This window comes from Gorilla gorilla, chromosome 13 (genome assembly GCF_029281585.2).
Source record: "Gorilla gorilla gorilla isolate KB3781 chromosome 13, NHGRI_mGorGor1-v2.1_pri, whole genome shotgun sequence".
Classification (NCBI taxonomy): Eukaryota; Metazoa; Chordata; class Mammalia; order Primates; family Hominidae; genus Gorilla; species Gorilla gorilla.
In genome coordinates, this window is record NC_073237.2 from 111,465,873 (window position 1) to 111,492,807 (window position 26,935).

The 26,935-nt window shown below is 41.6% G+C and overlaps 1 protein-coding gene and 1 long non-coding RNA gene across 10 annotated transcripts in view; both read right to left on the reverse strand.

Annotated features, from left to right (window-relative positions):
* TNC (tenascin C) overlaps positions 1-5,392 on the reverse strand; it is a 97,918-nt gene extending 92,526 nt beyond the window's left edge. For 3 of the 9 annotated variants that reach the window (XM_055350506.2, XM_055350504.2, XM_055350503.2), the window contains exon 1: positions 4,552-4,822. The gene's annotated coding sequence lies outside the window, so the exon portion shown is untranslated. Of the gene's footprint in view, positions 1-4,551 lie in introns of all 9 variants that reach the window. The other 6 variants (XM_004048510.5, XM_055350497.2, XM_055350499.2 and 3 more) reach the window with 5 other exon arrangements.
* Positions 5,393-6,121: 729 nt separating this feature from the next.
* LOC109028382 (uncharacterized) lies at positions 6,122-24,974 on the reverse strand. Its single transcript, XR_010130333.1, has 6 exons — positions 24,657-24,974; positions 14,346-14,509; positions 13,547-14,226; positions 12,906-13,021; positions 9,398-9,473; positions 6,122-6,291 (listed from the first exon to the last, which is right to left on the reverse strand). It is a non-coding gene; the product is annotated as an uncharacterized lncRNA (long non-coding RNA).
* Positions 24,975-26,935: the final 1,961 nt, after the last annotated feature.

Below are 26,935 nucleotides of genomic sequence, written 5' to 3' on the forward strand. Positions count from 1 at the left end.
CTCAGTAAATATTAGCTATTACGATTATCCCCTAGGATTCTCCTGGGAGAACATTTCAGACACATTCTTGTCGAAGTTAGCAGCAGCCAGCTTTAGCGTTAGAGGTGAACAATGGTCAATTCTGAAGCAAAGCTATCTATGTTCAGAACTCATGATATATCTCTGGCTCTTGGTATATGGTATTTGAGGAGGGTTAAAGGACCAAACAAAGCTATTTGAGTTACCATGGCTATATCATGAAGGACCTATGAACTTCAGGAAACTTCAAAATTCTGAGACAACGTGGCATGAAATACATATTTTTAAAATCTCCATTCACAGATAGACTAAAAATGCACATGGAAGGGATTTTCCGTTCGCGATCTGCTCTTGACTTGGGCATTTTGCTTTTATTCCATGATGAAGGGCCAAAGAGAGTAATGATAGTGACAGAGTTGTTTCTAAAGTGGAAGAGAAGCTGGAAATGTGAGACAAGGTGGAGGGAAAGGAGTTTAGGCTTAAGGGCATAACTGAAAAATGTCTGGCCACCAGGATTAGAATCAGGTTGGTTTGCAGACTTTTCTCCTTTACAGAGAAGTCACAAAGCATGTATAGCCCCCGAAGGTAGGTAAGTTCACCATCTCTGTCTTTTACATTGAATAGAATTATGGCCTGGGGTTTGCAGGAGGCTGGTCACGTCACACTTTGAGGGGGGTTTTCCTCCTTGGAAGGGAGCCTTCATCTAATGTTTCCCACATGTTGAAGGTGTTCAAACTGGCCTGGGATAAGATTCAAGGGGATTCCCTACAATCTTCTCAGAGTGAGAGGTATTTGACTCATAATCTTCCTCTCTGAGGCTTCCGCTGAATTTGTGGCTCAATTTGTGGCTCGGAGCCTACAACCATTTCCAAGCTGTCCTGGGCTTCATGGCCCCAAGGCCGATTTCACTTTACCTACCAATCAGCCCTTTTAAAACCAGATGTTTGGCTCACCTGTGTGCCTACTTTTCTGAGATGAAAATCAGCAGGAGTGACCTGACTGCTACCTCTAGTTTCATTCTTCTCTCTTCCAGGGCTGAAATTTGAACTTCCCTGTTTCCAGGCAGAGAGTTGCACCACTGAGAGCTGACCTTTGCTGAGAACCATGAAAAATGATACATGCAGGGCTATTCTGTAAAATCAATAGGCACCAATGCCAGCTGGGGGCTTCTCCACCATCTTGATCATTCACTGAAAGACACCATTTAAGGTTCTAAACTTGGTCAGCACAGCCTGACTTCAGAAGGCAATATAGCACAGCAGAAAGAACAGTGGGGTATTAGTTAGAAAGCTTGGGTCAAAGCCAGCTCTGCCCCTCAATTACGGAAAGACCTCAGATGAGTCACCTAACTTCCTTGAGTGTCGATTTCTTTAAAATTGAGCTAGTAATTTATAATTTGTAGTGTCTGAGTGAGAATGAGATGAGAAACCATTGGCAAACCCTCCTATTACATATGTGACACATAGCCCTCACTATTAACTTTGTGTTTGTGTGTTTTACCATCACAAAAGGACATATATTTCGAGCCAACTAAATGTTTGCAATCTACTTTTTACGTTTCAAACTGAAGTGGCTTCAGCATGAAGGGGGCTGCGCTTTGGTCCAGTGGATATGTTTTCTTGTAAAATAGCACAGCTAGGTGTCTATAGAAATCTAGAGAGAGAGGAGACAATATGTGCTCTTAATTTATTGTTAGCATTAGAAAGGGTAGGATTAAGGGGGATATGTTTTTCATTCTGTCAGCTTGAATTCTCTTTCCAAATTCCATTCTGGTTATATGATCAGGCTACTGCTGTATTTATGGGTGGCCACAGTCTGCCTGGAGGGGCATATTTAGTCAGAAAGGAAGTGTTTTCCTTCTAAAGGCAGGCAAGAAGCAGAGAAGCATTCAGAAGGAACACGGCAGAATGTACCTCTGACTTGGTGATCACGGGGACCCAGGTGTGAAACCTGGCTGTATCACTCTGAGTTCTAGGACCTTGGTAAAGTTATTCAGTCTCCCTGTTCTTGAAGCCATCTCTTTGTCCAACAAATATAGTCCATACCTCAGAGACATGCTGTGGATGATCCCACAAAGGCCTACAGTTTAGAGAGTAGGCTCATCATATATTTTGGCTATCATTGTCATTAGAATTAATCAAAATAGCCTTTGTTAAGTCTTTTATTTCTCATTCATATTCCTGTCTATTACACTATTTGTGGACTTGCTCTTACTTCTGCTACAGATGGTGACTCAGAGGGGCAAAAATCCTTGTTGAAGGGCAGAATGGCAACCAGAATGCACACAGCCTGGTTTCATGATTTGTAAATGTGTTTTTTGTCATTGAAGATTCTGTGGCAATGTCCCAGAGGCTAAGAGCAAAGGTGTAAGGTTTAGACCTTGTGACCCCACTTCAACCAAAGCAGCCCTGCATTTACCTGTCATATACTGGGGTTTTGCCCTAAATTCATGTAATGAATATTTTCATCATTAAAAATAAGTTTAAAAATCATGATCTTAGAATATTAATCTTGGACAAGTCCTTGTAAAATGATAAACAGAGAAACTAAGAAAAGTTTCCATTTATTGAACCCTTAATATGTGACAGGTACTATGCCAAGAGTTTGCCATATATTACATCATTTGAATGTTGCAAGAGCCCTGTGAGACATAGTTTGTCATCTCCATTATATGAATGACAAAGTTGAGGGCTGAAAGGTTAGTCACTTCTTAGAGCGGGGAAGGAGGAGGTTAGTGGGAGATAAAATAGAGAAGCTAGGTTTTTAAAACAAAGCATAGAGGAAAAAAATATTTAATGACTGTAGAGCTTGGCAACATCCCTTTCAGTCCTTGTCCAATTTACCCTGTTTGAGCAAACCAGAGAATACTCATATTGTGCACCTTTTTCTTCCCCACAAAGCAGTCACCTTCCTGAAATGCAAGGGCCAAAGCACACTAACTTACATCTCCTGCAAATGACTTGTATGCGCACAATGCCAGAAACTCTTCACTTGGTTGTCTAGGACTGAATAAATCTTCTTCAGTCCTGAATTGGGCCTGCCTGGCTGGGGTGGGTAGTAGTTTTCCTTTCTAAAACACATATGGGAAAGCTCTGTAAAAATGGGGAAAAAAGTCTACAAAAACATGAAAAAGAGGCATTCATTCTTCAAGTGGGGCTCCCTGTCCTGCCCTCCCTCCGAACAGAAAGCTTTTCCAAAGAGTTTCCAACAGCATCGTACTTCATAGCTGTCAGCTTTAGAATCTGCAGATGCCTAAACTCAAAACCTCCTGACATTCTGGAATCAAAATTTGACATTAACTTCCAGCCCCGGGCTACTACCTTTTCTCCAACCTGTGCCAGCACAACCTCCTGCTTGTAAAATACAGCCAAGTCTCAGACCTGCCAGCCTAGTGAGACACCCTCAGATTGGGTGAGATAAAAAGCGGGGGCTGGGGGCGGGCTGAGGAACAACACACAAGAAACAATCCAAGACTGGCTAAGTGCCTCTTTTAACTTCCAGAGTGATGGCAGTTTTTGGCAATGACAATGATTATCCAAACTTCCAGTTATTAAGCAGTCATTGCTGATCTTTCTATACCTCATTTTCTCCTCAAAACGACAGCAGACGCTATTGTCCCCATTTTAGAGATGTGAAAACTGAGGATTAAGGAAGTGATGTATCTTTCTCAGGGTCATGTGTATGGTGGTGGGGAGAATACCAAACACCTCTGGCTTCAAACCTAAGCTCTTATTCCTCTTACAACACTGGTGGGTGAGAAGAACCCCTGTGTTCTTTCCAAAGTACCCCAGGGGCAGCAGGGTTCCCATACCTGGGGGATGTTGTTGCTCAGATCTTTCTGTGATGAGAGGTGAGGAGGAGGAGGTGATTCTGGAGACATGTGGGACGCTGCTGGCTCTAGGCACCCCAATAAAGCTGTTCTCCACCACTCTCTAGCTGCCTGTCAGTTATTCATCTGGCCCAGGAGCCACCTCCTCTCTTCTGTCCCCCAGCTCTCATCTCCAGGGTGAATATTTTGAGGACCAAATGAGGGAATGGGTACAAAACTCTTTGTAAACTTTATGTAAGTGCTGTTTAGATATAAACTTTTGTATTCTCCCTGCACTCCTCTATCAAACTCCCTCTAACCCATCCCAGGGGCAGGCTATGAGCAAAGTCTACCTTAAAACTCTACTGCCCTAACCCTCAAAATAAAATATATATACAGGTGAATCAACCAGAGTAGAAGTAGGAGAGCAGTTGAAGAGAAAAGTCTTACTTTTCCTCCGCAGAACAGCAGAAGATAACAACTTTACGAAAAGTTCCTTCCAAGTCTGACTATTCATAAAGTTAAAACAAACAAAATTACAAGACCAGAAAAGTCAAGGTGCATCTGATATAACCAACACACACTCCTTTTTTTTCCAGCGGCGGAAAAAAAAAAACAAACCCATATGTTTTGTAATTATAATATAAAATCACAACTCATTTGGTACCAGGAATGCAATCCTTACATCATAAGGATCTCTAGTGATGAGGGAAAAACAGACTTACCTTTCCGATGGGGGAGAGACCTAGATCCTTGGAAGAAGTACCTGGAGTGGGGAGCTGCGGCGGTTCCCACGTGCGCGGTCCCCCGAGTACCCCAGCCGCGCTGCCTTTGTGCCCACGGAGGCGGGGGCGTGTATCTGCGCGCGGGAGAGGCGGGTGACAGTAGGCAGGCTGTGGCCGGTGCAGCCAACTTTGGCTGGCTTATATAGCGAGCTCCTTCCTCTGTAATGGGACGCCTCGCCTCCAGACATCCTTTCCCACTTTTTCAGTTGGCGAATTAAAGGAACAGCCCTCCCAGCGGAACAGGGTTAGCTCATGAAAGACGCACTCACTCCTGGCTCTCGGCCAGGGAAGGAACCCATTTGCATACAATTTATGGCGAAAGTAGGAATTCCCGCTTCCCCTCCCGCCTCCCCGCCCCCGACCCCGAGTAGCTGTTAGTGAAATGTGATTTTTGCTTTGCTCCCCACACGGGTTTTCTAATTGTGAGACGGATGCCCGGGGAGCAAGAGGGAGTAGGATCCGCAGCCCTGGCTCCCCTCTTGTACTTGGTCAAGCTGGAAATGGGACCAGGGCTTGCCTGGGCTCTGGGCAGCAGCTGCTCAGTGGCACCTCGGAGCGAGTACAGGGACTGAGCCCAGTTCCTGGAAAGAGGAGATAAAGCCCTTCAAAAGCCTGGGGGGTTTCAGGTTTCTCTGGGCCAGCGGAGAGATAACCCAGGATTAGGTCTCAGCAGGTGGGGATCGTGCGGGACGCTCACATCAGCCCTGCTTTTCTTGTGTGGGAGCCAGCCTTGCCCAGCTGCTGGGAGGCATCTTTGTTCCAGCCCCAGTGTCCTGCAGGGCAGTAGCTTTTTGACATTGTTCATGCCCTGTGCCTGGTGTGGTCTTCTCAGCTGGGTCTCCAGGGGGAAGGATTTCTGAGGTTTTCTCTTAGTGCTGAAAGGCGTCCCCCACAGCCCTTTCTTTAAAGAAAAGCAATAATTTAAAAAGGTAACAACCTAATCCTTGAGCCATAAGCTGCGCCTCTGCTTTCCAGCCTGCCGTGGATTTCCTCCAAGCTCTGAGTCATCCGTTCGTTTGGTGGTTAGCATGCATTGAGTATCCGCAGGGCATACAGGGGCATTTAAGGGAGTGGAGAAGTAGCACTTCACCCGTGCCTAGAGACTTCTGAGCCTGCCGCAGAGCATAGTAGTTTGTGACAGTGAAATAAAATGAAACATCAAATGTAATTCAAAATGCAACTACCATTGAGCCCTCCCTTATTAAGTCTATAATCAGGTGCTGTGCAGGGTACTTTATGAACACTATTTTTGTTCACTATTTTTATTATATCCTTGTAACCAGTAAGTAGGATAGGCACAAGTGTCTCTTTTTTTACACAAGAAAACTGACGTTTAGAGAAGTAATGAAACTTTACCAAGGGAATACACCTGGGAAGTGTTTATATTGCAACACTGGGCTCCAGAGATCTATTACACGTTACTGTTTAGGAATAGGGTATGATGATATTTAAACAATGTTTTATGCTGTATTAGATTGTTAACACCCTTTGTGTAGAAATCACAGCCATATTTGAATGTGGAAAATATATTTATTTGCTCCGTAAAGCTAATTAGGAGAGATCTTTGATTTTTAAAAATTAACTACTAATAATGGAGGTCTCAATTATCCACTTATTTTCAATATTAAATGATATCATCCCCACAGTTATTATTGTTGCTGTGGGCCTCAGTTTCCCCATCTGAAAAAAAAAGCAAGACACGATTAGGTCATCCTACGGTTGCTTTGGCTGTAGTATTTTAGGATTCTCTGCTAAAGTGACCCTCCCAGACAGCAAGAAAGCCCATAAATAGTCATGTCATAAAACCGCTCATTTGAACTTTTGATCCATTTTGGCTGATTCAAATGTTGGTTGTTTGGGAAGTTTTAAATTCTGTGCTTTAGCCAAAGGATATTTCAGTAGCATGAAGCTGTGTCTCAACCAGCAGTGAGTGGTTCCATGCCTCTTGGCTTTCCTAAGGCTACTGAGTTAATCTCTTGGGTTAGGGATTAAAACATTAGAATAGTGTACAATATATGTCATATGGTATATAAACTATATTTGTATAGAACATATTATCAATATATTTATAATTCTATGTGAGTTTTTAAATAAGACAAGAGCGCATGCTAGAAAACTAGATAGATATGGCTTTTTCGGGGAATGTCTCAAACTGGAACTCCTCTCCCCAGTTCTTTAGGATTCTACAATCGTTGATTAGTGTCTACCACAAGTGGTATGGCCAATCACAGGGAAACTAAACCAAATATGACCAGGCTGGCCCTCAAAGCAGGAAAAGGCTAGCAGAGGTGACAAACAAGAATACTATTATGGGTTAACAACTATCATATAAGTATATTCTGATAACATAGAGAAGAGATGATTTATGCATTTTTAGGAGAGGCTACTTGTAAAAGGCATTTTCTCCAAAAAGCTGTGTGGCATCTTAAGCTTTTTGTCATTTGAGTAAGGAGTGCCCAGACAAGGACGTGTTTTCCATCCCTGTACTGTTCACAGCCTCTGTTTCTGGTAGATGGGTCCATATGCACCATGTACTCTACAATACCCAAACTTTATTCATGCTAGGATGATGCCCTAGGCTCCTCACCTCCATGCCCTCACATCTATTTCTCATCCATTTCTGATCTGACTTCACTATGGAGCTTCCTAAATGGAAGAAATCCATCTAGGAAGAGATGTTTCTATGCACTATGGCATTTGTAACTCTATTAGGACATCCATTGCATCTACATGGTATAATTACACATGTGCATGTCTAGATTTTCCTCCTAGATGCTAGGCTTCCTGAGGCTGGTGATCACACTTGCTTTTTCTGTACCTGGCATACAGCCTTGGGTATCATAGAAGCTCAGTAAATGTTTATAGTATGAATGAAGTAATGGAGGAACAAATAAATGTTTGACATGTTGTGCTTTATAATTAAATTCTTCCTTAAACAACCATAGAACCTGAAAAGGAACTGGATTATTGTGTCCGATGCTTCCATCGCACAGATCAGAAAGTGGGGTGCTGAGAGGAAGAATGACTTGTCTGAAGCCACTATGCCTGCTTTCCAGGAAGAAAACTGTTACAATCAGAACTGAGCAACCAAGCCACACTAGACATTACAGCAGAGGAAGTTTATGGAAATGAAGAACCACTTTTCCTCCTGTTTGGCAGAGGCCATACCTCTTGGCATCTGATCCCTCATGGTTGCATCCTTCTGAGAAGCATAAGCACTTTTTTCCACTTGAGAGGGTAGGATGAATGCATGTAAACACCACCTCTGCACAGAGCTTCCTGCCAAAGACTGATTTTGTTGTTGCTTGTTTGCAGTTCTCATTCAGGAGTTGCTGGTGGAGGCTGTGGTTTGGAGACCAGAGGAATGTCGTGGTTTGCCTCAGGTGAGATCATTCTCATTTCTTTAAAGGTCTGTTAAATGTAATACTTTTTCTTCCAGACAGGACAGACAATGAGTGGAATTTTGGCCAGGACTAGTGCTGAGGAAGCTGAGTGTCCACTTCCCCATGGAATCCCCTGCTTCCTACTCTGATTACATACTCCTTCACTGTTCCCAACCTTCCTCCTCCTCTTCTCGGGATTCATCTCATATGGTGTGCTAACTCCAGTCCAAAAGTCTCATGTGACTCCATAATTACCAGAAATCTTTTCCAAAGCCAGGATGGATCTCTGATCCCACACAGTGGGCCAGTCATTTAATTAAATGCATTTTGTTAGAGTCAAGATTTCCCAACTTGCTTGCAGATCATTGTTGAGTGGTCTTTTCCAACTCTTCTTGCTTTTCCTTAGACAACAAAGGACAAAATCAAGTTCAAAGACCATATGGAGTGTGTGGCAAGACATATGAGAGCTTCTCTGATGGATGGACTATGGCAATTTAGCTGCGCCATCAACCAAGAAGTCATGCCTGGTCAGCACAGCAGAGTGGAGAGCATTGGTTGAGTGTCTAAGTCTTGATGCTGCATCAACTCGCTGTGTGACTTTGGGAAAATCCCTTTCCCCGCTGACACCCAGGGTCCTGATTAGCAAGTGGGGAATTCCCAGGGATTATAGCAACTCAAAACTCTCAAGTAAAATCTTTAAAGAAATAATTTAGAAGTCTCCAAGCCTTTGCACATTCACTTCCCTAGGAAGAACCCTGCCTTATTGCCATGATAAATTCCTTTATTATTTTTTTCAAGAGTTCCTTCATAGTGCTTCTTCTAACAAAGTTTTTATGACCCTCACATCCAGAGAGAATGGCCTCTCCTTCATGCTCATCTACACCACCATTTTTTAACTTTTAGTATGTTGCACATTTTATTTCTCTTGCCTGTTTACCCTGCTAGCTCATGGACACCTGAGGGTAGACACTGTGCCTTTCCATCTGTTTGTCAGCAGTTCTCTTTGTTGCCAGCATCTGTTGATGGCTGCTGCCTATGTCATGTTAGTTGTTAATTATTTTGAATATCATTCCTACATATCATAGTGTTTAGAATAGCATATGACCTGTCGCAGATTTTGGAGGTAAGCAATAAAAACATTCTTGAAGTGACTTTTATGAAATGATTAGAGACCTTAATTGTTATCATCGATTTACTCATTCATTTGCCCAGCTGGTCTGTGAGGACTCCTTGAAGGCAAGGACTGTGCTTTTCACCTGTACAGACCCAAAGCACTTGGAGGTTGATTAATGTTCCTATGAAATGATTGACTGATCAACTAATTGGCTGCATAATGGAAAATATATGATATTAGCACACAGTCTTGGGTTCTGTTTGGCCCAACTGCTTACAATGTGAATTACCTTGAGAAAAGCATGTCCCCTCTCTGAAGCTCCTCCTCTTCTTCTTGGGATTCATCTGGTTTCCTGTTTTATAAAACTGAGATAAAAATCTGTACCTTGAGTACCTTTCAAAATTGGTATGAAGACCAAGTAAGAGGGTGTAAGACAAAGTGCTTAGCAAACTGGGATGCCCTATGTAGAGTTTTTTGGTGCTAAACGATGTGGTTCCCTTCCCCGCCCCCCACCCCCCAATCCCAACAAAAAGCTCAATCTCTGCATAACTATATCGTGTTTATGAAAGCATGGAACCCAGCTTCTATCTGAAGCACTTCTGGGCTTTGCAGGGGCTGGCAGCAGGGAGAGGGGAGTTGAAGCCACCTGGTGCTGTCTTGTTAAAATATTCATAAGGCTGCCTCTTTGGAGGTTGAAGGGAAAGAGGAAAAGTTTAAAAAACTAGCATTGCCCAAGCTAAATTAGAAGATGTGGAGTTGTATATTTCCAACAGAGGGCTCGGAGGCAGTTTTGATCATGTTTACCGGTCTGAGCTCAGGCTGAGGTGATGAATACAAATGGCTCAAATCATCTTGGGCTTAATACAGGTCACAGAGGGAATATATAGCTTTGAAATCAATGCAAATTGAATTTCTTTCTTTGATTTTCCACAGCTGGGTTGGATACTTGTGAGGAAGTATAATTTGCTTGTTTTCCTTCTCTCTTAGGTTTCTTAAGATTTCTTTTGTGGACCACAAAGAATAACAGTGGCTAACACTGATTGAGTATTTTCTGTGATCTAGGCACTGTTGAAGCAGTTTGGATGTATTAAATTATTTAATCTTTACAATGAGCCTTTGGGTTAGTCCTATCATTGTTCCCATTTTGCAGATGGGGGGTGTGAGACATGGAGAGGTTAGGGAAATGTCCAGGGTGCATGGGTAATAAATAGTAGCAAGAGGATTCAAACCCACCAAGAGGACTCCAGCTCCCAGTTGTCTATTATTGTGGGTGCTTTCTTATGTATTTAATGTAACAATTGCCCAAAGGCAAAGATGGCATTCTTTGATTCATGAACCAGATTGAGTGATTTGGAGCTTGCACATAAAGATCTGAGGAGGCAAGGTTGTCTTTGGTTATTTTCCTTTGTCCCTGACTATTTGTGCCAATCCTGGAGTTTTGGGATTACCTAGCATGCACTTGGTTTCAAACCTTAATTTAACCAATAATAGCTACAAAAAGGAGTAGGACCTTGGGTAAATTACTTAACACCTTTCTTATAGGTTCTCCATCTGTAAAACGGGTACAATGATAACTGATACTCCTTGGAGCTAGTCTCAGGATTAAAAGAACAATACTTAGTCAAATGCTTATGCCATTGCTTGCCACATTCTAAGTAATCTCAAAATGGTGGCCTTTGGCTATTGTAGATAAGTCACTTATTCTACTGTGAGCCTTTACTTTCTCATCTGTAAAATGATGGAAAAGATAATGTCAGAGGTATGTTTCAGAAATGTGCTCACTAAAATAAGAAGGGTTAATAAAACAAATGTACATGCAAATAAAAATATACAGCTCTTTTCATCATGGGACATAAGATTTTCAGATTGACCGAACTGTACTAGTCACCCTGTGTGCTCTAATATTCTTCATAAATTTCCCCTCCATCCTGCTATACACATGCAGTACACACACACACACACACACACACACACACACACACACACACACAGAGAGAGAGAGTTCATTGAAATGAGTATTTTACTGAAGGGATGTTTAGTATTGCTCTGAGAGAGAAATAGTTTGAACTTCCTTTGAAAAGTAGAACTACATTTGCCCATCCAGTCAATAGCAGGCATTATTATTTTTAATCGTCTTTCAAGCCTTGTACATTGTGTTTCTCAGGTGGAAAAATTCACCCTATTCAGAGTCAGCTGGGTGGTTTCACTTGCCTCAGAGCCAGAAGCTCCCTCGGCAGGGCCTAGAGGATGATGGACTGGCATCGCATAGGTATTTGAGTCACTCTCCTCCTTGGGAAGTACTCTGGGCTGGCCCTTTGTCCCTTACCCTTCCTAAGGAGGAGAGTAAATTGACCCTCCTTATTTTAGTGAGCACATACTAGGCAGTCCTAACCTTGACTACTTCCTTGCCCCACAGCCTTCCAATGGTAGGGGTGGTGACAAATATACCCACTTGTATTTGCTAATAACATGACAAGGCATTGGCATTATCTCAGTCCTCACGCCAGGCCATTCCCCTAATACAAGTGAGAAAGCTGAGGTGAGGAGGGATCGAGAGACTTGCTGAAAGTCACACAGCTGGTATGTGGTCTCACAGAAGGTCTGCATATGAAAATTACTGGGCTACTGGGCTCTTCAGGTTTCCATTACAGAACCATCTATAAAGAGTATTATTTTATCAGTTTTATGGGGTACAGTGGTATAAAGAAGCAGCTCATAATCTGATACTAGACAGATGGGATCAATCTTAGCTCTACCATTTATTGGTGTTTGACCTTTTTTCAATTTCCTTCACTTATGTGACTCCATCTTGTATCTGAGTCTGTAAAAGAGGAGTGAGAATACCTACTTCACAGGGATAAAGGAAGGGCCATGGGAAACTGAGTAAGGATTCCCAAGATGTGTGTTCGAATCCATGGAATCTGTGAATATTATCTTGTATGGCAAAGAAGACTTTGGAGCTGTGACTAAGTTAAGGATCTTGAGGTGGGGAAACTATTTTGCATATACTTAAAAGTGTCTTTATAAGAGGAAGGCAGAGAGAGATTTGACTACAGAGGAGGAGAAGGCAGTGTGACCAAGGAACAGAGATTGGAGTGATGTGGCCACAAGCCAAGGAATGCCAGCAGACACCAGAAACTGAAAGAGGCAAAGAATGGATTCTCCCTTGGAGCCCCCAGAAAGACCAGGCCTGTTGACAACTGGATTTTAGCTTACTAAAACTCACTTCAGACCTCTGGTCTCCACAGTTGTAAGAGAATACATTTCTGTGTTATTAAGTCATTAAGTTTGTGGTAACTTGTTAGAGTAGCAATATAAAACTAATACAAGAAATAAATGGGAAAGTATCTTTGTGTTGTGCATAACAGGGCCTTAAAAACAGGAATGCTTAACTTGAACTCATGGAGATAGAGAGCAGAAGGATGGTTACCAGAGTCTGGGAAGGGTCTGGGAGGAGGGCTGGGGGGTGGGGATGGTTAATAAGTACAAAAAATAATTAGGAAGAGTGAATAAGATGTAGTATTTGATAGCACAACAGGGTGACTACAGTCAGTAATAATTTAAATGTACATTTAAAAATAAAAGAGTGTAATTGGATTATTTGTAACACAAAGGATAAATGCTTAAGGGGATGGATACCGCATTTTACGTGACATGATTATTAAACAAAACCTCTCATGGACCCTGTAAATATATACACCTACTATGTACCTACAAAAATTAATGAATTTTTAAAAATGGTAATGGTTAGTATTGGTCCAAGAGATTATTTTCTGGGAGAAATGGCATTAACTTACCTTGAAACTGGAATGCTTTTCCATAGAGATGTAGTTCTATGATGAAAATGCACATCGCTAGATTTTCAAGTAGTTTTTTTGTCACAGCTCCTTTAGCATGACATTTTAGTTGTAGGCTGAAAGACAGAGAAGGAAAGGGAAGTTGGAGGGAGTTGCAACCTCCATCATTAGCCCGACAGTTTTGAAGTGGCCTGTTGACATGGGAGCTTTGCAGTGTCGAGTGGTTTAGCCCACAGTGAGGAGTAAATCTGGACTTATACATGACATTCCTATCATTCCAGGGTCAGTCTGAACCCAGCAAGTGGCAGGATTATCTGGGTCCCTGCTCATCCATAATTCAGAGGATTTACCCACAGCACACTTTGACAAGTGTGAAAAGAGCTATGAGACAATCCTGCTCAAGTTAGAGATAAGAAAATGGGGCCCAAAGCAGTTGCTTGTCTTGCCCACTCTGAGCTAAAATCCAGGTCTGCTCATTTGTGAAACTATGTTCCACATGGAGGAAGACGCTTGCCTAGATTAGTGTAAGACCAGCCAAAATCAAAGGAATTTATTGCTTAAAAAAATCCTTTACACGGATTGGGCTTCTTCACTTAGAAAGGACATAAAAAGGGGACCGAGAGGACTAGGTGAACACACACCAGGCTCTCTACTCCCTCTGAGCTTCCATGAGCAGTATGATGTCGCTTCTCTCTCTCTCTCCTGCTTTTCTCCGGTTTTGGATGTGTGCAGTGCTCTCATCGATGTGGCTGTGGTGTCAGAGGACCAAAGAAGCCCCTTAGTGAGATGCCAGGCAAGTTTTTCAGACACTGTATCAGAAAGCAGCCTCTGTAGGAGAACTTCAAAGACTTTCTAAATGCTTTGGAACACCTGCCCAGGCCCACATTGGGCTCAACTTGCAGATGAATGGTATATGGGGAGTGCTCTTGGGTGAATATAGATAGATGACTCGTCGTTTGAGACAGATGATGGATTTCCCTCGTGGAAATACTTTATAAGGAAATTATGGTGAAGGTTTGATAATCCCCATGGACAGGAGTGGGCAGGGGCCAGGATGAATCAGTGAGACAGCTGCATTGTGGAAGACCAATCCAGGGAAGCTTACTTTGAAGTATATTTTGCCAGTGGCTCCTTTAAACTAGTAAAGTATTGCCAAGGAGAGATCTTCTGAGAGTCTGGCTTAATGAGCAGAAATCAGTCATAAGTGGTTGCTTTTGAAGGAAGTGGAAGTACTTTGGCTTTTAGCAAGTTGCAATCTTGTTTGCTCAGTTAATCTAAGAAGTAATTCATATGAAATTGCTCATGTTCAGCCATATTTGACCTACAAAAATGATACTTTAATATGATTAAACTTAATACAGTATAAGCCCTATCACTAAATCTGTGACAAAGACAAATTCCAGACCAGACCTTGGCTAGATTTAAAAAGGCTTTGCCCACCATCACTCTTGAGATGGAAAGACAGGCCAGGTTGGTATGGGGCAGGGTATTTGTGAAGGACAGTGAGTTAACCCCATGCTTGCAGTTCTGACAGCCATGGTTGGCAGATGAATTTTTTTCTCCCATCTGTGGATACTGTACTGATATCAACACCATGGTAGAACCTAGGTAGAGCAGGAAGACACCCAATAAAAGAGATGTCACAAGCTGATATTGTGTATCAGAGTTCAGGTTTAGGCCCTTAGAGAGCCATGGAGATGGCCAGATAGCAGGGGTAAAAGGCATGGTGTTCTTGAGACGACACCTGGGCAAACATGTGAATGGATAGTTGCTTTCTAATGAGCCCCTTGGAAGGGAATGGAGTTTTATGCTATCACTTCTATGACACAGAGGATCTTCTGTAAATAGTGATTGTTAATTTTTATTGAGCATTTATTATGTGCTGGATACAATTTTTAGAACTTTACATACATTAACTTCATTTAATCTTCATAACATTTCTATGGATAGATACTATTATTAGTCCCAAATGAAGGCATGGGCAAGAGGAAGTTACTTGATCAATAATAAATAGCTGGTGTCAGATATGGGATTAGGACCCAAAACTCTTTACATGTTGCACAGGATCCTCTTCACTATGTTTTCCTGCAGAGGATGTTTGTATTAATCCATTCTATGCTGCTGATAAAGACATACCAGAGACTGGATAATTTATAAAGGAAAGAGGTTTAATTGACTCACAGTTTCACATGGCTGGGGAGGCCTCACAATCATGATGGGAGGCGAAGGAGGAGCAAAGTAGTCTCATCTTACATGGCGGCAGACAAGAGAGAGCATGTGCAGGAGAACTCCCTCCCAACTTTTCTTTTTTTTCTTTTTTTGAGAGGGAGTTTTGCTCTGTCTCGCAGGCTGGAGTGCAATGGCATGATCTCGGCTCACTGCAACCTCTGTCTCCCAGGTTCAAGTGATTCTCCTGCCTCAGCCTCCCAAGTAGCTGGGACTACAGGCGCATGCCACCATACCCAGCTAATTTTTTGTATTTTTAGTAGAGACGGTGTTTCACTGTGTTAGCCAGGATAGTCTCCATCTTCTGACCTTGTGATCTGCCCATCTTGGCCTCCCAAAATGCTGAGATTACAGGCATTAGCCACCGCGCCTGGCCTGGGAACTCCCCTTTTTAAAATCATCAGCTCTCATGAGACTTATTCACTATCACGAGAACAGCATGGGAAAGACCCACCCCCATGATTCAATTACCTCACCAGTCTCTCCCATGACACATGGGAATTATGGGAGCTACAATTTAAGATGAGATTTAGGTGCGGACACAGTCAAACCATATCAATGTTTTACTGCTTTACTTTCCTTGTTGAAGGAAAGAAAAAGAAGAGGAAGAAAGGAAACGGCATGATAATATTTATTTGTATTTATTTTGTTGACTAATTCTTCCAACCATTTCTTCATTGCACTTAGATTGATGGGATACACAGGCCCTGTGCTAATAGCCATTGGCGATATAGCCACAAACACAACAGATGCAATCACTTTCCTTTTGAGCTTACCTTCTAGGGCAATGTTTCTCAACCAGGGATGGTTTACTCTCTAGAGGATATTTGCTAATGTCTGCAGGCATTTTGGCTGTCAGAGTTTGGAGGTTTGCTATGGGCATCAAGTGGGCAGAGGCCAGAGATTCTGCTATAAGTCTGCAATGCAGAGGATGGTCTCCCACAACAAATAATTCTTTGTCCCAAAATGTCAATAGTGCTGTTTGAATAATGCTGATCTAGTGAGGATGTAGGATGTAGAATCGTGACAAATATCCAACAGAGAGATTGAAAAGACCTGAACTTGGACCCCAGAATCACTCTAACATTTATGACCTTGGGCAGAACTAACCCAACAGACATGCAATGGGATAGTGTGTGAGAGACACAGGTTTCATGAGATGGGATAAACACTCTCTTCTAATGCAGTGTCTTAGGAAGTGAGGAGACTTGAACTGGTCATGCCACAGAGTGCATTCAGAGGGGCTGTGTCCTGAGTGAGTCACCAGGATCCCAATATCATATTTGGAGATGGAAGAAGCAGAGCTACTCACTTCTAGGGGTGCAGACCCAAAACTGAGGATATCTGCTATGGCCAGAGAGGAATGGGGCATGCAACTGGTTCCTAAATGTTCTAGGCCATGTAAGACCTCTACATTATTGAGTAAACTAGTGGACAAGAGAAGCAACACTCAACACAGCTGAGACTGAATTTTCTACCAGTCACAGAGGAGTATGGCATGGTTGAAAGAAATAAAGAAGTGAGATATATCTTACCCTCAAGTATTGTAATGGGCCCACTATGAGGAGATATATATATCTCCCAGCTTCTCTGGCCAGCCACAGAAATTGGTAGTTTTCTTTCTTTCAAAAGAAAACAATTGCAGTTGAAGTAATAGCTTTCCCTGTTTTTATGAAAGTTGCATGATGAGGAGGTGAGACCCATGGGTATGATAAACTTTCCAATGCCTAAGCATTCTGTTTTGGATGCTAACCTCTAGTTAGGAAGTATATACGGCTTGGCTTATAAACTGTTTCCTTCGTATATTAGATGTTCCCTTCTCCAAGGACCAGGATGCTGAGACCAGAGGTTTAAGAATTTGTCTCCAAGACTCCTGAGCCCCTTATTGCTGTCTGCCTCAAGCAATCCAATAGAAACAGCTGGTTTCCTTTGGGTAACTGAGAAGAATGCTCAATGTCAAAATCATTCTCCAAGCCTTAAAATATCCAACAAGATTTAACCGGTACCTTGAACAGTGGCTGGCTCATAGTAAGCACTCTATAAATATTTGTTATAAGAATTTATGGCTGAATCTAATCACCTTTGAGGTGCTAGCTTGGATATGGAAAATTTGGCTCACAACTTTCCTTGTAAAAGCAGCCAATTAAATTCAATACAGAGTTATTAATTATCTACACTTTTCTGGAACAATAAAAATAACAGCCCCAACCTTTTGTTCTTGGTGATTAGATGTTGTATGAGCAGGGTTGGCAGTAGTTAGGGTTGCCAAAGCCTGGAACTATAATTTTTTTGGAGCTCCAATTCAGTGGGCTGATGCCCCCTAAGGCATCAATATCTTTATTTTACAAATACTTGTTAGATTCAGACATGTATCACACCTTGGCTGCAAGTAATGGGACCACGTCATAGGGATTGAAAGTGATCCATCCATGGTGGCGGGCGCCTGTAATCCCAGCTACTGAGGAGGTTGAGGCAGGAGAATGGCATGAACTCGGGAGGCGGAGCTTGCAGTGAGCTGAGATTGCACCACTGCACTCCAGCCTGGGTGACAGAGCAAGACTCCATCTCAAAAAATAAAAATAAAAAAATAAAAAATAAAGTGATCCATCCAGCCCTGAAGGAGTTTATAACCAAAGAAACAGTAATTGTAAAACAATGGTCATAAGTGCTGTAGTACAGTCACCATAAGAGGCTATGATTGGGACACAAAGAGATAGAGAATCTTATATTTCCATTGCTTGAGTATTTTTAATGTCTGAAAACTCATTGTCATAGAAGGAACTACAGAGAAAGGAAGTGCACTAATGTTTACTATGCATTGAGCATATTTTAAATAAGTACTTACTATATGCCAAGTACTATGGGAGGTTCTGAAGAGGCAGAGAATAAAAGAGACAACCATTAAACACACAAATACACAAATAAACATGTAATTCCAAAGAGCTGTGAGTGCAATGAAAGAAAAGTCAATTGCCTATGAGACACTCTATATTAGTTTCCACTTCCTGGTTTTAGTTAATCCCATCAATCCTGAAATAAGTATTTTAATCTGTATTTTGCTAAGGAGTTTACTGAGGCTTCCAGCTGTAAAGTGTTTTGCCAAAAGCCACCCGGCTGGTAAGTTTTGGAGCTGGGATTAGAAGCCAGAATTGTCCAACGCCAAGCCCATGCACTTCACTCCAAGTCCTCATAAGGGAGCCTCATGAGATATGAGCCACCACATTCAGAGACAGTTTCACTAATTTATTAGAAGCATGCTTATTAAAACGCATTCTTTCTATTCAGCCTGTTATTTACTTTATACTCCTTTAACATCTACCACCCATATAGGGGTTAATTATATACTATCTCATGTTGATTTATAAATGTGGATTAGTCTTGTTTAAGTAAGGACATGGAAAGTCTGATTCTCCCACTCAAATCCACCCACCTTCTGTCTAGGCTGATGCTGGATGTAGAAGTTCCTATTAAATACTCCCTGGTTTAAAGCACAGATCTTGAAATTTTTATGGTGTTGGATACAGACTCCAGAGTAATGGACTAAGAGAACCAAATGGCTCTGAGTTCCCTTAAAATCATGCAGAGCTGTGTTCAAATCCCAGCTCAGTCCTTACTAGCTATATGCTTCTAGGCAAGACTTTCACACCTCTGGGCCTCAGAGTCCTTACGTACAACAGGGAGATCAGACGCCTACCTTCAGTGTTCTTTTGAGGGGTCAATGAGTTAAAGCGCTTAGCACCATGCCTAGGACACAGAAAGCACTAAGTAGATGGTACTTATTATCACTTCTAGGTTTTCCTCTTTATTGGAAGGCTCTCACCTGAACCATCAAAGCTAGCTGCTCAACTTTTAATTCATTTCTAAAACTACATAAGGAGTTGGAAACTTACTGTATTCTATTTTTTTCTGGATTTTTTTCCCTTGCTTTTAATAGAAAGGGAGTCTGATTTGTTCCACTTTTTCGGTGCCAGTGGTTCTCATTCTCGACTGGGGGCAATTTTGTCTCCCATTGTTTGGAAACGACTGGAGACATTTTGGGCTGTCACAATTAGGCTGGGTGGAGATGCTATTGACAACTAGTGAATGGAGGTCAGGGATGCTGCTGTACCTCCTACAATGCACAGGGCAGTTCCCCCCACACTTCTCAACAAAGAATTATCCAGCTGAAAAATGTCAGTAGTGCTGAGATTGAGAAACCCTGGTTTATAGCGGCTAGCAGAGCGGAGCCCGGGTGAGCTCCAAGATGATGTCATGCTGGGGGAGACCCACGCTGGCCTGCGGTGAGACACATTACACATGGGGGATCGCACCATTTCCTTGCAGACCCCTCACCTCACCACCGCCGCCGCCTCATATCCTGCTCAGGTCCCTCCTGGGAACCCAGGGAAACCTCGCAGCAGATGGGGTTTCATTTAGTCACATTCTCTGCAGCCAGATTGGATTACATCGCCAGCAGCTCTGGCTCTGAGAGACCAAAGTTGCTTGATGAGCTCTGGGCTGGCCTTTCACCTTCCAGGACCCAAGCTCACCCCGACACACAGGAGGAGAGGGGCTTGTTTGTGGTTCTATCTCTCAAAAGGACAAAAGCTGAGAAACAGAAAAAGCCAAAAGGATATTGGTATCTTCTGTTGAAAATGGTGCCTGGATATTTCTGTCTGTATTTCTTGTGTTTATCATGACAGATGATAAATATTCAGTAATCTTTTTGAAGAAATATATAAATTATAGAGATCTCCAGGGAGTCTGTATTTCATATGTGTCTTTGTTATAGGCTGTTAGAACACCACAGACTGGGTGGCTTATAAACAATATAAATGTTATTTCTTATAGTTCTGGAGGCTGGGAAGTTCAGGATCAAGGTACCAGCAAATTCAGTGTTTGGTGAGGACCTGCTTCCTAGTTCATAGATGGCCATATTCTTGCTGTGTCCTCATTTGACAGAAGGGACAAGAAAGCTCTCTGAGCCCTCTTTCATGAGGGCATTAATTCCTTCATGAGGGCACTGCCCTCACCACCTTCCTGCCAGTGGTTCCACCTCTAACTACCATCACATTGGGGATTATATTTCAACATAATTTTAGGGGGATACAAATATTCAGCCTATAGCAATGTAAAAGAGTCAAAATGGCTATTAATTTTTGAGCAGTTATAATAATATAAGTACTGTGTTATGTGTTTAACAAGTATTGCCTCATGTAATTCTAAAACAATGATGTGGTAGATTAGCTTCTCCACTTGAAAGCAGATGTAATGGAAGATCAGCAAAGCTGGCTCACTTCAGGGCCACAGCTACTAAGTGGAAAAGCCAGGATTCCAACTCCTCTCTCACTTCCTGCAAGACCTAAGTCTTAACCACTAAGCCAGATGCTTCTTACTAAATGGTTTAGTTTGGTTCGAGTGAGAAGATAGCTAATGTTTTGCAGAAAGCATGACTAATCCAAGATCTTCCAGCAACTGAGGAGTGATGGAAGCATTTCTGATTCCTCTTGTTGTTGCTCTTTAGCAAATGGGTGAAACAGGTAAAATGAGTTACCAAAGCCTCTCATCTCTCACCTGGGCATGAATTCTATGCCTTTCCAATATACACATGCTACTGCTGCCTCCTGCCTCAAATTCCAGGTGTTCCCTTATACTAGATACTACGCTAGGAACCAGGGACCTAAACATTCAGTACCTGCTCTTCAAGAAGTTTACAGTCAAGTGTGAAAACAAGACAAGGAACAATGTTATTACAATACAGCAGAATAAGTCCTGTGACTGAGGTAGGTACATGCTAGACGAAGGTTGTCTAACCCAGGCTATAGGGAGGATTAGCTGATTTATCTCTGAGTTTTGAAACATCCTCAAAGCAAAGTAGTTTGGGAAGGGTAATCTGGTAGAATATACAGCATATGCAAAAGCAAAGAGGCATAGAAGAGACTTCAGTAGTTTGGGAGAGATGGGCACATGATCCATAGGGGAGAGATCATGATGAGTACTGTGTGCTAAGCAGTGTGCATTTATTCGGTTTTTCTGACCTCCCAAAAATAACAATGTCCACTTAGGAATAGAGATTTTCACAATATACAAGGGAACTGCCCACAGCTAACCCTTATGAGAACTTGCTGGTCTTCCATAGGGATTTCGGCACCACCAGCCACCCCAGTGTGCTTGGCACTAGGTTAGGGACTTCTAGTCATGTGATCCTTGAAGCCGTAGTCCACATACAACATCTGCTACACATTCTAGTCTCTCATGGCTATGATGCATGCCAGAGTGGGCACTGATTCTCTACCTCCTTAGGTACGATTCTGTTTTGCCAAGGATTCTCCTATACAATGATGTCCTTCCTCCCTCCATGTTCAAGGAACTAGATAGCTGTTTCCTTTCTTCAGAGAAGAAGATAGACTCACTGTATAGTTACTATGAAGAGATTTAGCACCTTCCCGCCACCAGCATCTATGGAAGATACAGGGAATGAGAATGCTTTGGGAACTAGAATCTAAACTTCTCGTTTGTAAGCTATTTTTGGATAGGAAGCAGAGCCACATGGAAAAGATTTGATAATGTTAACAAATGACACAATACTGACTAGCGAAGCCAGGAAGTGTTTCTTTTTATGCTCAAATGATGCACTTCAGTTACATAGACTTCTGAGAAGATAGCCTTCCCATTCTATCTAAAATGCCATTACATCTTCTAATATGCAACAAAATGCCACCTGATCCATAAATCATTCCTCCATATTTAGCCCAGAATACCGCTTTATATTTTAGTTTTATCTCTATTCCTTGATTACCCTACTTTGCCAGGATCCTAAGTAATTGCTTTCTTACGTGCCCCTCTCATGAGATTATAAAATAAGGAGAGCAACATTTATTATGAACCTCTATGTGGCAGGCACTAGGATAATTGTTTTATAAATTCTTATTCATGGAATCTTCCCAAATTGACTATGGGCAGATGTTACCAGCCCCATATTAAAAATAAAACTGGGTGTGATGGCATGTTCCTGTACTCCTGTGACTCAGAAGGCTGAGGTGGGAGGATTGCATGAGCCCAGGAGTTCAAGTCTAGCCTGGGCAACATAGCAAGACCCTGTCTCTGAAAAAAAAATAACAAAAATGAGTAAAATGGAGGTTCTGAGATTTTAAACTCCTGGAGGGCTTAAAATTTATGCCTTTATCTAGCTCTGTATGCTCCACAAACATGACATAACAGTTCTCTGAATATGGTAAGAACAAAGTGAGTTTTATTGAAATTCTTGGACTATTTCTTTTCCCTACTGAAGTAAGGCAATCTCCATCCAAGGTTCATCTTATATTAAAAAAAAATATGCTAGGAAATCTCAACAGTGTTGTATCCAAGGAGTCAGAGCGTTAAATATTTTGGGCTCCTGCCACAGGCATTTACTGTGAAGTAAAGGACATGTATTGTTCTGTGCTTCATCATGATAGAAAGAACGCCAGCGACGTCATGAAATATTTTAGGATCAGATTTGCAACACTGTGCTTCCAAACAGCTGTGTGTCACAATGAGGGGTAGGGCCTGGGCATCTGGGCCACCGGTGTTCGGCTCCTTCTCTTCTTCTCTCTTAACCTTTAGCAGACTCCGTGTCTCTTTCCTTTGATGGAACAGCTAACGAAACACATCCTTTCCTTGAGTCAATCCCTGATTTCAGAAAAATCTTCAGACATCTGTGTGTGTGTGTGTGTGTGTGTGTGTGTGTATGTTGGGGGGATGGAGGGAAGAGTGAGGAAATAGTTTCCATTCAGTAGTCTGGAGCCTGATCTATTGGAAAATTCCCCCCCCCCCCCTCCAAAAGGAAATGCTACAAGAGCTCTTCTTTCACAGAGTTTGGAGTGGATTCTTTTCTGTTGTGAAGTGCAGATGTGAAAAATTCACCTGTTCTCACCTATGGTCAGACAGACTGTTCAGACTTTTAAAACTGTGGCAGGAGCATTTGCTAGCCCTAGTTGCCAATGAGCTGGATATGTGGGTTTCCCCCACTAAACGGAACTTGGTCTTATGGCAATGATAAAGCCACATTGACCATACTTGGAAGAGAGAGGCTGGGGGTGGCCCTAATGAGTTAATGGCAATGTTCAAGTCACTTAACTTTTGTAATCATCCAGTTTTCAAATGCATAGCATCTACTAGGAGAATGTATAATATTCATTAGGAGTTAAAGATGATAATGAGAATATTTATTCATTTGTTTAACACGTATTTGCCTGTCTCTTGCTATGCATTGAGTATTGTGCTGGGAAATGAGGAATTTAGATGAACCAGGGGGTTTGTCCTTAAGGGGCTCATAGCTTAGAACAGGAGACAGACAAGCAAAGTGACAATGGTAACCCATTGTGATCAATGTCATTAAAGGGAAAGTACAGGATTTAGGAACTAATAGTGGCTCAGGGTGTGGGGAAGAAAGGCTTGCTAGAGAGGATTACACTTGAACAGAATCTTGAATATGATTTAGAGCTTGGGAGGAAAAGGGAAGAAAGGAGGCAGTGGGAGAGAGGCAGAGATGTCTATCCATACCAGAGTGTGAAGAGGAGAAACAGCATGCTGCGTCTGGGGAAAGTCCATGGAGTGAGGGTCAGGAATGGAGGGAGGGTTTGGATGAGACAGATGAAATTGGCAGAATCTCATGTAGGACCTTGAGAGCCCTGGGAAGGATTTTGAACTCTTCTTTTCTAGAAAAGTTAGAGGAGGCCATTTTTGGATGTCAACAAGGAGGAATAAAGATAGATTTGTGCTTGAAAAATATCATCTTGGCTATAATTGTGAAGCAGAATTGCAAGCAGATTGGAGTTGGAGAGACCAGTGAGGGGCTGCTGTAGTCATTTAAGCAAGAAAGGATGGTGGCTCAAACCAGGGTGGGAGTTGCAGGGATGGAGGGAATTGGGCAGAGTCTAGTGATATTAAAGACAAACTTGCAAGGGTTTGGTGATTGATGGGATATGGGTAAAGAGTAGAGAGAAGTAATATCCTGAAATGGAATTGGCAGGTAGGGAGAAGAGGGAGAAGTGACTGTTGTTTGGACCTGGTAGTTCCAGCTTAGGAATAGAGGCAATAGAAACAAAAAAATTCTGTTGTAGACCTGGCCTCAGCAGGAAGCCGTGCCTGTGCTTTCTTTATCTGCAGACTTGGCCTGCCAGCACATACATATATCACCCTCTCACTTAAGATGGAGCTAACAGCAGGCAAAGTTCATCTCTTAGAGGCCCTTACCCTATTGGTTTGGCATGTCTTTATTCTCACAGTCCACAGCAGTAAAATAATAATATTGCTTACAGAGAGATGGCACCATGGTTAAGTGCATGTAAGTCAGACTGCTGGATTTGTAAATAGTCTCATTCTTAATTAGCTATGTGAGCTTGGACAAGTTACTGAAGCCATCTGTGATTCAGTGTCCACTTTGATAAAGTAGGGGCCATAGCTCTTATTTGACAAATTTGTTTCAGAGAAAAAAATAGCAGAATTATATGTACATGAGTAGGCACCTGATAAATACTGATAAAACAAATGAATAGTTCTTACCTTATTCTTGGTTCATTTTCTCTTCTCAGTATATAATACTGGATGCACTTTGTCTTGGGGATTCAGAGCCCTGCTTTCTTTAAGGGAGAAAGGGAAGTTGAAAGGTCAATTAAAGTTTTTTGGAGAATCTGTATCCTGTGCTGCATTAGGCATTTTTCTCATGTCCTCTAACCTCGGATTATCATTCTAAAGCCTTTATCTTATCATGTTCCTTCCTGTTGCCCAAAGGATCAAGTTCAATTTTCAAATGTTGAGTAAGGCTTTCTAGAGTCTGAATGTTTGTGTCTTCTCCAAGTTCATGTTGAAACCAAATCCTCAGTGTGATGGTATTTGGAGGTGGGGCCTTTGAAAGGTGATTAAGTCATGAGGTGGAGCCCTCATGAATGGGACTAATGCCTTCATAAAAGAGACCCCAGATAGCCACCTTTCTTCTTCCACTATATAAGGGCACAGCAAGAAGACACCAGGAAGGGGCCCTCACTAGGCACTGAATCTACTGCTGCCTTAATCTTGGACTTCCCAGCCTCTAGAACTGTGAGCAATACATTTCTGTTGTTTATAAGCCACCCACTGTACGGTATTCCATTACAGCCACCTGAAAAGACTAAGACAACTTTCATGGCCCTTTGTGACCTATCCCCAACTTGCTTCTTTAGCCTTATCTCCTGCCTCCACCTGCTAGGTGCTGACTCTACCCTCTGCTTTAGATATGATATACTTTCTATTTATCAAAATGTCATGACCACTTATGGCCCCATACTAAAATATGTGCTGTACCTTCTGCTGGGACTGTCCTTAGTTCTTACTCCTTAATTAAGGCTTTGCTCAAATATTACCACCTCTTATAGAATTGATCATTCTATCCTCTCTGATCCCTGGAACCTTGAGTTTTTTCTAATATAGAGCTTATTGCAGAGCATCTCAATTATTTGTTGAGTTCGTCTTTCCCTTAGTAAACTGTGACTCTTCAAGGGAAAAACCTGTACCTTCTTGGCCTTGGTAGCCCCCAATCCTAACCCAGAATGTGGCACAGAGTAAGTGTTTAGGAAAACTTTACTGAATGAATCAGTGGATAAGCCGATTCAAGTTAAAACTGAAGCAACAGTAGGTAGATGACATACCTTTTTTCCTCCCACCACCTTCTTGCTTTGCCTTGCCTTCACCCCACCTCAGCAATCTGCTCAGAAAAGAGAGCATCAGAACTGACCAAAAAAGGAATGAATATCCTAAGAAATGATGCAGCTACATATTGCTTTGCTTGTGTTTCCTAGATAAGGCATTGATTCCTAGGCACTAAAATTATATACTATAATTAAAGAGATTTTTTAAAAAAATCTATCAACAAAGACCTAGAGTTTGAAAATCTTTCAGTTTTCTAATCCAAATTAGGGAACCAGTTACACAGGGTAGCATAGGTCAAAGGGTAGGGCTATAAGACCTGGATTGGCTGGCTGAGGATAAATAAGGAAGTGTAGACTTAGTCCAATTGCAGCCCAAACTTGACGTGTAACATTTATACTTAGAAAATGTGTCATTCTCACGTCCTTTATACAGATTTGTCCATCAGTACATTGGATTTTCTTAAACAACTACCATTTGATTCCCCTATTATAATTATTGAAGTGAATTCACTCTGATAAAATACAGTCCTTAGTAGTTCGCTTTAATGCTCTCTAAAATATTCTTGGAAAAATATGAACCTTTTTAAGTTGACAAGTGCTTTTATTATAAGTTTAAATAGTTGTGAGGGATATAATGTAAAGTATATTGAAAATATAGTCATTTAAAATAAAACTGTCTAACTATTATAAATAGATTTAATGGATTGAAATTCCACTTTAATTTGATACCACCATTCAACCATTTAAAAATATACAAGTAGAATCTTCCCTAACAGTTGAAAACTTACATAGTTCTTTTGTTTTCCTTAAATGTTTATTTCCATTTCATTTGCTCTATAGAAATGTTTCCTAATGTAGTATATTTTTTTGTACTGGAAATTCTTGCACTGATCATGTTATTATATTATTCTGAAACAAAACATGTATATAAATTCATATTAAAATTTCTTTAATGTTCTGTAAATGTAAGATGCTAACAAAACCCAATTTCTTCTGGATTAAATTATCATAACAATTATTAGATGTATACAACTGATCAATCTACCATACACTTATTAAAATTTTGCTAAATGTGATGTGAAACATAAGGTTTTATTAGAAATGCTTCTCTGAATGAGGTGAACTTTTTAAAAAGTTAGGCCATATGTCTGCTGAGGA